Raw genomic sequence first — 12,865 nt, forward strand, 5'->3', positions numbered from 1 at the left:
TTCCCTTGGGGGTTCCCCAGCTGGTGCCTCCCACCACTCCCATGTCATGATTCTAGTCTGAAATCCAGGAGAGCTGCTGCCAGCCAGTGCCAACAACACTGAGCTAGCTAACTAATAGTCTGGCTTGATAGGACAGCGACTCATCTACAGAGCTATCAAAAGAACAGAGTGTCTTTTTATATCAGATTTATTAAAGGAAAGGACACAGTGCCTTGTAGTGCTTCAAAGACTAACAGCACAACCCCCTGCATGCCTGCTCAGGGGGAAAAATCCCACAATAAATGTGTAGAGGTTGCAGTCTAATACAGGGAGAGTAAGATTTCCTGAAAGTTTGTGCCAGAATATACTTGTTCACTAATATTATCATTTAAAGCAGAGGCGTATTGTTCTCCGTTGTGACCCTGGTTCAAGTCAATATGTGCTCTCCTATCCTCCACATAATGGCTGCACCACAAGGGCTCTTTGAACTGAAAAGCAACTCACTGTGATGGAGGACTTGATCTCTGGACTTGCTCCACAAACACAGCTTTATTTCCCTCCCCTACCTACCAAGTTCCAGAAACCTAAAGCAAATTTTTGGACACCCGTAGAGGAGTCCACCTAATAGAGGTAAAAATAGATCAAGCAAATAGGAGCTGTTTTTCACCTATGGAGTTTCCTCTCCCCCCCCCCCAATCAACTCAGTATCCTTACAATCATATTATAAAAGCTGGCTTGCTGATCTGTGAAAGTTTGCTCCCAATAGATGTATTGTGTGACTGGGGATTTCTGAACTTTTCTTGCGGAACAAGAGAGCTTCCTTTCCTTTTGGTGTCAGGTTTAAATGTTATCTGCCTTGAATACACAGCCGATGACCCTTCTGCCCCGACCATCCTTGCTTCTCAAGAAAACAAAGTGAAATAATGAGACGGGCTAACCTCCAAGTATTATAAGATATTAAAAGACCATTTGATTCAACCACTGATGGAGGTTAGCAATGAAATTATGGAGGGGAGGAGGGCGCCGGAATCGTGGAAGGAAGCTTTCATCACATTGATACCAAAATCGGAAGCTGAAAAGACACAACTTAAGAACTACCGTCCCATCTCCCTTTTAAATGTGGATTACAAAATCTTTGCAGATGTTTTGGCAAGTAGATTTAAAAAAGTTCTAAATGAAGTAATTCATAAAGACCAGGCAGGCTTTCTCCCAGGTAGACACATGTTTGCTAATACAAGGAACATTATTGACATTTTGGAACTTTTGCAAACTGATATAAATACAAAAGCAGTGTTAATCTTTATAGATGCGGAGAAGGCCTTTGATAATATCTCTTGGAAATTTATGAAGGGAAATTTAAAAGAAATGGGAGTGGGTCGGGGTTTTGAGAATGGGATTGATGCAATATATTCAGAACAAAAGGCTAAATTGATAGTAAACAATGTGGTCACTGAAGAGTTTAAAATTGAAAAAGGAACACGACAAGGCTGCCCGATTTCCCCTTTGTTATTTATATCAGTTCTGGAGGTGCTCTTGAATATGATTAGAGGGGACCGGTTGGTGGAAGGGATTCAGGTCGGAGCGAAACAATATAAACTTAAAGCTTTTGCAGATGACCTAGTTTTGACCCTGCAGGAGCCAGAATCTAGTACAAAAAGAGTATTACAACTGATTCAAGATTTTGGTCGGGTGGCAGGATTTAAACTAAATAAACAGAAAACTAAGGTGTTGGGGAAAAATCTGACAGATGTAGAGTCGGAACAGTTTCAGAGAGAAACGGAACTAACTGTGGTTAAAAAAGTAAAGTACCTAGGGGTAAACATAACAGCAAAAAATCTGAGTCTATTTAAGGATAATTACGAAAAATGTTGGTCCGAAATTAAGAGAGATTTGGATAGTTGGACAAAATTGAAGCTTTCTCTGTTAGGCCGAATCGCTGCTGTTAAGATGAATGTATTGCCAAAGATGTTGTTTTTGTTTCAAACATTGCAGATTGTGGACAAGACAGAGTGTTTCCGGAAGTGGCAGAGAGATATATCTAGATTTGTCTGGCAGGGCAAAAAGCCCAGAATTAAGTTCAAGATACTAACTGATGCGAAAGAAAGAGGGGGCTTTGCCCTGCCAGACCTAAAGTTGTATTATGAAGCCGCAGCCTTTTGCTGGCTAAAAGACTGGCTACTTCTTGAGGACACTGACGTATTGGACTTGGAAGGGTTTAATAATGCCTTTGGTTGGCATGCATATCTATGGTACGATAAGGTTAAGATTAATAAGGTCTTTAAGAACCATATTGTCAGGAAAGCAGTTTTTAAAGTCTGGACAAAATACAAAGACTTATTGGAAAATAAAACTCCGAGGTGGCTTTCACCTCTGGAAGCTAAGGCCCGAAAAAGACTCAATATGGAGGCCAACTGGCCAAAATATTGGGAAATATTAGAAAAAGATGGAGACAATTGGAAATTGCAGAGTTTGGAGAAAATGAAGGATAAAGTGCGAGACTGGTTACATTACGCTCAGATTAAAGAAGTTTTTAAAAATGACAAAAAGCTAGGGTTCCAGGTGGAGAAATCGAAGTTGGAAACAGAATTGTTAGAGCCAAAAACTAAGGTTTTATCAAGAATGTATAACTTGCTGCTGAAATGGAATACACAAGACGAAATGGTTAAATCGGTTATGATAAAGTGGGCTCAGGATATTGGGCATAATATTATGTTTGAGGACTGGGAAAGGTTGTGGACCACTGGGCTGAACTTCACTGCATGTAATGCTTTGAAGGAAAATGTAATGAAAATGATATATAGATGGTACATGACCCCAGTTAAACTTGCCAAAATATACCATTTGTCTGATAATAAATGTTGGAAATGTAAAGAACATGAAGGAACATTCTTTCACCTCTGGTGGACTTGCCCTAGAGTGAAGGCCTTCTGGGAAATGATTTATAATGAGTTGAAAAAGGTATTTAAGTATACCTTTACTAAGAAACCAGAGGCCTTCCTTCTGGGCATTGTCGGCCAGAAGGTGTTAAAGAAGGACCGAACATTTTTTATGTATGCAACAACGGCAGCAAGGATACTCATTGCCAAGAGCTGGAAAACTCAAGATCTACCCACACTGGAAGAATGGCAGATGCAGCTGATGGACTATATGCAACTGGCCGAGATGACTGGCAGAATCCGAGACCTGGGAGAAGAGAGGGTTGAAGAAGACTGGAAGAAATTCAAGATTTATCTACAAAAGTATTGTAATTTGGTTGAATGCTAAGAAGGATGCTAGATCATAAATAATTGCCTACCACTGAATTAGATTGAACTTGACGATAAGTGAGATTGAGGGAAACATAAAATTTGTGGAGAATAGATTAAATTAACTGAATAAAATTTAAGAATATAAACAAGATGATAAATTGCTGGAAAAAATTTATAACGATGTAAGTGGGAGTGGGAGACGCGAGGGAGTCCAAAGAAGTTCTGAAAAATGTGTTATGATCCATGTTATATTGTTTATTATTTTTGCATTTTGTATTTTAAAAAAAAATCTCAATAAATATTTATAAAAAAAAAAAAAAACAAAGTGAAATAATGAAATAAAATCTAAGATACATTTTGCTTCATTCTTCTATGCGCTCAGAGGAAGTTTGGCACTGGTTCTGGGCTGCAGTGTCAGCAGAAACCTTATCCTGTTTTTCTGCTTCCAACTGGCAAAAGTTCAGAGAAGTGCAACTTTAAACTAGCTCAAAAAGCACACAGTTATGTTCTTCAGCGATTTCTTGTCAAAACCTTTAGCAACCATGCAATTAGCATTAATTAAAGACAGCTGTTTTGCTTTGTGACATGCTGGGGGGTTGCATTGTTTTGATCACATCGGGTGAGGAACACCGGATGGGATTAAAAAAAATGGGCCCGATCCAAAGGGTTGCCTTCTGCACATGGATTCCCATCACTAGAACTCATACCTCCCAAGTGCCCTGATTTAACCAGGACAGCAACACTTTCCTTGAAGGCACCCCGGGCTCTGCCTTCGTTCCAAGGTGCCCCAGTTTCACACCAGCAGTGGATGAGGCTCACAGAAGCAGCTCTTGTAGCAGCAGCAGCAGCAGCAGCATTGTGAAGGAGCAGTTGCCGGCCTTTGTGAAGGAAGCACAAGACTATGATGGGCTCCTGGAGCCCTCCTGCCTCCTTCCCAAAGCCAGCAAGCACTTACGGGGCTTGGGGAAGGAGTTGGGAGGTATATGAGTATATGAGAACTTGGTTGGGACCATCCACCCCATGGTGGCTGGGGACCATTGAGACTGGCAGGGCAGAAGGTAGGGAGACCAACAAGAGTCAGAGCCAATCACAGGCACACCTAACCAATTCTAGCTTTCACTTCCTCTTCCTTTTCCCTGTTGAGTTCAATAAGGGCAACCTTATCAAGGAGGAGGAAGCTGACCCCTCCATGACTGGTTGTAATTAAGAAGACAGGCAGGTGAGCAGACTGAAGTTGGTGGTGGGGCACTGTCCCATTTGCCCAAGCAGAGCAGCCTCCACTGCTTCCAATGAAAGGGCAGATTAGAAGATTCAGGACTGGCAAAAGTACTCCAAGTACATAGCATGTGGAATCCCACCCCACAAGATGCAGCGATGGCCATCAGGTTGGATGGCTTTAGAAGAGGATTAGACACATTTATGGGGGATAAGTCCATCTATTGTATCTAGCCATGATGGGGATGTTCTCCTTACAACATTGGAGGCCATATGCTTCTTAAGGAATGCTAGTTTCTGGGAGTCGCAAGCAGGTCAGATCCTGTTTGTGGACTTCCCATAGGCATCTGGTCAATGCAACGCTTGACTAGATGGACCTTTGACCTCATCCAGCAGGGTCCTTCTCACGTTTGTCTATTCTTGCCCAGCCCACCACCAGGTTTGGTGTGCTGGGCTAGGTGCTTGGCCTCCTCCCAGTGTTGTGTGTTTGTGTGACATCACAGGTGCTGAGATCCCCCAATGTTGGGTCCAAGCTGCACCTCTGTCTCAAAGTATTTCTTTTCTTTTTAAAATCAGGACTGCCCAATTTTTTAAAATTATTATTATTATTATTATTAGGTAATTTTCTCTAACACAGTGAAGGCACGTGAAGGAATGTTAATTGTGTGCTTCATAACTAAAGTACATAGCTATCTAAAGCTCTCCACCCTCCTGCCGTGCCCCCACCCCAAGATCCACCAACTAAAATTACCTGGCTGTTTGATTTTATTATGTAGCTTTAAAAAAGGACAATGATGGAGTGCCACCTGATCTGGTACTTTTCACTGCTTGTTTGTGTTGAAACAGGACCAATATATTTGGTCAATCTAGAAATGCCTGAAAAAGATTAAAAAGATAAACATGTGAATTTGCAATGGACAGAACTTTTAACTAATGATGTATTAGATTTGTAACATTTATTGCATTTTATAGTTATGAAAACAAAAAAACAATAATTCAAAAATAACATAAAATCACCTTGTTGCAATACTGGAATCATGCTTTTGTTGTTGTTGTGGGAAGTGCAGTGTGTGTGTGTGTGGGGGTGCTTCTTAAAGCCAATTCTCCTCTGCAAATGCCTTTGGAGGCAAAGAAATCAGCTTCATCCCTCACCATCTTTAATGTATATTTTGTCCTTTCTGTCCTTGTGGCTGATCTGAAAATATAACATCTAAATTGTAACGTTTTAAAAGTCTCAATGAAATGCAATTGCATACTCCTGAGGGATGACGTGTGGGTGTCCAGTCAGTTAAGCAGTTATCCTTCCTAACATTTAACATACACCTGCCTCCTTTCGTTGGGTATTAGTAGGTAATTGCTCACACTGAATATTGAGCCCTCTTTACAACAGCTCAAGATCCCCATATTACTCTACGCGGACGACATGGTGATACTGTCTTTAACCAAGCAGGGCTTAAACAACATGCTCAGAGGGTTCATGACATATTGTGATACCAACTCCCTCAAAATCAATTTCGCCAAAACCAAAATTCTTACTTTTGGCACGAAAACTCGGAAGCCATTTTGGAATTTTGAGGGCCACTCTATTGAATATTGTTCAGCATTCAAGTATTTGGGTATCACTTTTCAGTATGGGCTTAGCTGGACAGCTCACCTAAATATGTCCATCCTGGCTGCCCATAGAACCATCAAAGCTTTGGAGAAATTCTTCTATGCAAAAGGCGGCCAGTTGGTTCCACCAATCAGAAAAGCATTTATCAGCAAAGTCCTCCCGATGCTACTGTATGGGGTTGAAATCTGGGGGTGGAATTTAAAAACCCTACAACGGCTCGAGATTCTACAAAACTCCTTTGCACGAAAGGTACTGGGTCTCCCCAAGGGCTCAGTTGCTGCACAGTTAAGAACAGAACTGGGCCTCCCCTCCATTGTTGCGAGAGCCCACATTAGAATTATTAGTTTTTATTGTAAATTAATTAAAGCCCCAGGTTCCCTTTTAGCCAGGCAAGCCTTTTTAACTAGTTCTCATAGCAATAAATGGTCCAAGGCCATGGAGACTATTACTGCACGCTACTCCCTCCCAGATCTGGACACGCTGTCAGCTTGGGATCAACATAAAATCCGGGCCTGGATTCTTACTAGAGACGAGGCCATGGACCGGGCACAGTCCACCACAGCTCGCCTCTCCATGTGGCTCCCTAAAGTGAAAGTGGTAAGATCACTTGCCAACTACTTGATAGACCTGACGGAGCCCAATTTGAGAAGAGCATTTACCATGGCCCGTTTCCATTCTATACCCACGGCCTTCCTGCAGGGGATTTACTCTAAGACCCCTATTACTCAGCGTCTATGTCCATGCACAATGAATGAAGTAGAGGACTTCATACATTTCTTTTTCTACTGCCCTATTAATGAGCTAATAAGAACTAAGCTCCTCCTCTTGATCCCGTCCACCATCACATCTAAGGAAGACTGTTTGAAATCGCTTCTTGTGGACGCAAATCCCCAAGTTACACGTGGGGTGGCAATCTTTATAGTGCAGGCCTTGAAACTCAGGGCTACTCTGACGGGGTAGTGTGTCCTAGACCTGGACCTGTCTTAATTCTTTTATTACCTTTTTAACCTAATGTCCCGAGCCTATTTTGGGGCCATTATATGCTTTATATACATTCGCAGTAATATCGCTTTGAATTTTGTTTGGTTGTTTGTCTCTAGCATTTTTTTATTTTATTTTATTTTTTTTATCCTGCTATGGCTGTATGCTAATGCAATAAAGGTTTGATTGATTGATTGATTGTGCAAACATGTAATGTGTCTCACAGGTAAGATTCTTGATGTCCATCAAATGAACAAATAATGAGTGATGCAATAAAATGTACTCAGTACTGTCTACATCATGGTGGCCAATCTGATACCTGTGGGAAGCCTGAAAGCAGACTTACACTACATCCAACAGTGAAGATGGAACATAGCCATTGTGGTTAATAACCACCGACAGCCTTATCCTCCATGAATTTGTGGACCTCCAGATAATGCTGGCCTTCATTATCCATCAGCCCCAGCCAGTGAGGGATGATGGAAGCTGTAGCCCAACATATCTGGAGGGCCACAGGTTGTTGACATGCAGAGGGCTGGGAGGCCAGCTGGCTAGCCCCAGCCGAGCTGTCCCCTTACAGCAGTCCCACTGCGTAGCCCAACAGCCTCTGCCCTGACGTAAATCAGCAACCCGGGCTTCAAAGCCAGGGCACACTATCAACAGAATAGGTGTGAGGCTTGTGGAAGCATACTACAACTACAGATTTATTAATCATAAATCAGGACAAAGAAACATGTCGTCTCTCTCTCTCGTCTTCTCAGAGAGAACAGGAAAAGCAAAAGCTATACACAATGGAAGTACCCAGCAAGCTGTGCTAGAATGTAAACAGACATGTGACGCAACAGTTCCACACGTCTGCTGCTTAAGGTGGAATGGAAATCTCAACACAGGTTCCTCATCACTGGCCTACACTTATGAGCTGCAGCTCTCCGGTTTTTCCAAGCCTTACCTGCAGATGCCAGGGATTGAACCTCAAACCTTCCGCATGCAAAACTTGTGCTCTGTGACTTATAAATGTGAACATCTACCTGCACTTTGCTCAGGTGTTTTGCTAGCTTATCTGTAATGGTGAGGATGGGGAAAGAGGGAGAATGCATACCTGCACCATTTCTCTCTGTGCTTCCTTTTCACATTCTTTGGTTGTGGATCCAGGCACACTATCCCTTGGAAATAAATTATTAACAAGGTCTTGGTCTGGCAAATGCCATTTTAGGTCACCTGCTCCTTTACCTCTCAGAGGGAAAAAAATGACCTGTTATATTTTTCCCATGCTCAGTGATCTGTAAAGGAACCAGTCTTCTACTAGATCAGACTCGCTCTGGCAGGTGATATTGGGGGCTATGAATTTTCCTTTATTACCTTTCCTGTTGTATGTTGATTTCTTCAGTAGGACTTGTTTCCAAATGTGTGCAAAGGATTGCAGCCTTTACTGCCCGATTCATTTGTTTATTTGAAGCATTTTTACACACACACACTTGAGTTGGCTTAGAACCATCAAGAAGACTGACCCTGCCCTCAGGCTTACCATCTAGAAGACAATGGTGCTGGTCACTATTTTCAGGTGACTATTTTCAATCACATCCTGGCAAATTCAGGTTGTGTAATTCAAGTCAATTTGGAGCTGTTGTGTGTCAAACCTATTCCTATCCATCCCGTATGCCAAAACAGTTTGTGTGTGTTAAGGGAAGTGGAATGCCCTCCCATCAGCTATTAAGGGAATAAGTAACTATACAACCTTTGGAAGATATCTGAAGGCAGCCCTCTATAGGGAAGGCTTTTTTAATGTTTCATGCTTTTGTATATGCTGGAAGCTGCCCAGAGTGGCTGGGGCAGCTCTGTCAGATGTTGGGGTACAAACAAAACAACAAAAACAAAAACAACAACAACAACAACAGCAACAAGAAGTAAACCTCTGTTGCCACATTTCCAAATTAAGGCCTTGTTTGGAAGTACCCACAAAAGGAGAAGAGAGTGGGTAAGATAGTTTCAGACACTGAAAGCATAAGACAGAACTTTGCTTGGGGCAAAGTCTGTGAGATTCAGAATATCATGTGATATTCCTCAGAGTCAGACTTCTCAGAATCTCAAGTCAGCAAAGGTAAAGGTAAAGGTACCCCTGCCCGTACGGGCCAGTCTTGACAGACTCTGGGGTTGTGCGCCCATCTCACTTAAGAGGCCAGGGGCCAGCGCTGTCCGGAGACACTTCCGGGTCACGTGGCCAGCGTGACATCGCTGCTCTGGCGAGTCAGAGCCGCACACGGAAACACCGTTTACCTTCCCGCTGGTAAGCGGTCCCTATTTATCTACTTGCACCCGGAGGTGCTTTCGAACTGCTAGGTTGGCAGGCGCTGGGACCGAGCAGCGGGAGCGCACCCCGCCGCAGGGATTCGAACCACCGACCTTTCGATCGGCAAGCCCTAGGCGCTGAGGCTTTAACCCACAGCGCCACCTGCGTCCCTTAAGTCAGCAAAGGAAGCTAGTAAATTCAGATATGGACTTGGAACTGTTTCTGAAAACAACTTGTGGCCCACCAAACCAACTGTAACCCTTCAACCATTCTAGGAGGTGCTTGACAATCAGTGTTTTTTCCCCTCAAGTGGTGGTGGTGGGGAAAGGTTTATTGGGCTGCTGTACATGATTGATAGGCTAAACTCATCTTGGTGAGTCAGCTGTTAACTAGCCAGTTTTAACCTCTGTATTTCATGAAGAGTTACTCATTGCACGTCCTCCAGAATGATAAGAAATTAAGATTAATACTTGCCCTGATGAATTGTCTGAACATTGTCCTATTTTATGTCTAGCAAATGCAGCTATCAAAGAGGACCATCTGGGATTATCCACCTTATCTATATCACACTGGCATAAATCTTTATTGGCTCAAGGGCTTATCTGGGGAAACCTTTGCAATGTTAAGAAATGTATCTTTCTTCCAATCTTCTATTTTGAGACTCCATTTTAAAAAGCACCTTTGTGCTTTTCGCTGGGGCAGAATGTGAAAGTGGTTGTACCATACTCTGAATTCTGTTGGGTTTGAAAATAAGGCACATTTGAAAATTATTCCAAAATTCCACATTCACAGGCTACTCTAAACCACTTAAACTAAACTATGGTTGAGAAATGAAGGCACATGCACTTTGCCCCCCCCCCCCCAACTCTGGGTACTGCAGTGCTGCCAGGATCTAGGCCATGGTCTTGTTATGTCTGATCCTGGGTTCATGGTTTGTCTTCCCCAAAGAAATCTCAAGCAGTAAGCCAAGAACAAAGCGTGGACACAGCTCATAGTTCATTTGGAAGGAAACAAACCGCAAGGCTACATTCAGAAACAACACTATTCCAAACCATGGCGTAGCAGGGAGGAGCGAAGCTATTGTGATTTCAGCAGCATGTCGTACAGTCACCTATAAAACATAATTTAAGAAGGATGTTGACAAGCTGGAATGTGTGCAGAGGATGGAAACCAAGATGATCAAGGGTCCACACCTGGAGTACTATGTCCCGTTCTGGATGCCACAGTTTAAGAAGGATATTAACAATCTGGAACATGTGCAGAGGAGGGAAACCAAGCCTTAGGAGGGACAGTTGAGGGAATTGGGTATGTTTAGCCTGGGTGAAAGAAGACTGAGAGGAGATAGGATAGTCATCTTCAAATATCTTAAGGGCTGTCACATGGGAGATGGAGCAAGCTCGTTTTCTGTTGCTGCAGAGTGTAGGACCCAAATCAAGTTACAAGAAAGGAGATTTTGACTAAACAAGAATGATTTTCTGACAGTAAGAGCTATTTGACAGTGGAACAGTCTCCTTCGGAAGGTGGTGTACTCTCTTTCATTGGAGTTTTTTTAGGCAGAGGTTGAATGGCCAGCTGTCATGGATGTGCTAGTTGAGATTCCTTCATTGCAGGGGGTTGAACTAGAAGACAATCAGGGTGCCTTCCAACTCTACAATTCTATGATTCTATGGTTCTGCCCCCAAGGAAAGATGGTTCATTCTGCCTCAATGGTGGGCCTGCCCTGCCTTTTACCCACACCCCAGCTACATGGCAAACTGTTGGGAAACCCTGGGAATCTACTCTGTAAGTGCCACAGCTTCCTAACTGCCCCACTGGAACACAACTGGGCACACAAGGACTTGCAGCATACTTGAATTTGCTCTTTGGGTCCCAGCCATACTCTCAAGGCAGCGTAGGGATCACAGGCAGAGAAGCATGAAACAGCTGGAATAGGTTCCTGCAATTTAACAGTCTACTGATTCAGTTAAGCTTTTGTCCCCTAAACAGAGAGATGTAAAGGAGCAATTGTTGCCAATTTAATCTGAGTTCCGGCTTTTAATTTTCTCAAGGCTGTCAAGCCATTATGCTAAGCACAGCTAAGCCGAGCAGCCCTGAGCCAAATCACAGCCTACATTGTTAACATTCAGGGAGGAAAAGAGAAATAAACGATACAGGTTGGAGGCTGTTTGCTCACTTTTTGTTCATTTACCAGGGACGCAAGCAGTGCCTGATTCTACAATGTGACCTTTGGGTTTTATTCCTCCCAGCAAATCACCTGTGCAAGAGAGAGAGGGGAGGATGGGAAATATTGAGCTCACCCTTGACCCTCTAGGATGAGCTGGTGGTCATAGGCTGTGTACACATTGCTGTTTACTCAAGCTCCATTGCGCTCCCACTGCTGGTGTTTGAAGCTGTGTACATGTGGTGTATGCCACAAGCCATATATGTGCTGTAGTTTCCTGAGAAATACTGTTGTTTGGTGTGCTCCCTCTCAAATCATCTTCCATCTGATTTGCAAACATAAGTCACATTCATTTCGCAGTTAAGCTGAGGTGTGTGTACTTGAGATCACCTTTGTGAATGCAGTTTCATGAATAGGAGTTGCAGGAGTGTACGCATGGGGGAACCAAACAGGCAATGTGCTTTGGGTGAAGACACCCCCACCCCTTCTCTGGTGTGCACAGCAATGTAAGAATGTGACTTGAAACACAGCCTTGCTGCATTTTAAGCTGCTAGTGTGTACATTGCCTTAGAACAGAAAAAGGAGTTAGGGTTTAAGATTGGAGGCATTTCCAACCTATGTTTGCGTAGTATTCAATCGCTTACTGGCAAATCCAGGCTGTGCAATTGGGAGGTCTTGTGCAACAAACCTGCTTTGCCCCCAAATATCAGACTTTGTGGTAAGAAAAGTGATGGGAAAATGCAGTGGGAAGTGTGGGATAACACTCACTTTGACTGACCTGCAGTGCTCATTAAACAGCCAGCATCTAATATCCCTGCAGACAAAATCAGGATGAATGCACAATAAACAGGATGTCTGAACGTGCCCTTGGAGAAAAGCAATGGCTTATAGACTTTGAAACAAAAATGCACATTTTTGTCCAGGCAAATTCACCGTGAGTTTACTTTCCTCTTAATTTTGGCACAAGGATGTGACGTTCCTAGAATCCCTTTAAAGAGTCAAGTTACAATAGGACATGGTGCTCCCAACTGTGTGACCTCACAGTGTGTTGGAGCACTCAGAGAGAGGGTCACTTCCAGATGACAGACAACCAATGGAAAACTTATGTAATGAGAAATGGCTGTGAATATCAAACATTAGTGGCATTAGTTGTCTGAAGTGCTCTCTTTCTCTCTCTCTCTCTCTCTCTCTCTCTCTCTCTCTCTCTGAGATTTCATTTGCTTTCATTTGATGATTGTCTCTGAAAGCAAATCATGGAAGGAAGAGGATACTTTCAGTTCACACCTGACACACACACAAGGATATATATATATATTTAAAAAGCATGTTTAAACCAGCCATTTCAGTGCTCCCAGTACAGATCAGAGGCACATTCCAGATCA

Source organism: Podarcis cretensis (genome assembly GCF_951804945.1).
Source record: "Podarcis cretensis genome assembly, chromosome: 11".
Classification (NCBI taxonomy): Eukaryota; Metazoa; Chordata; class Lepidosauria; order Squamata; family Lacertidae; genus Podarcis; species Podarcis cretensis.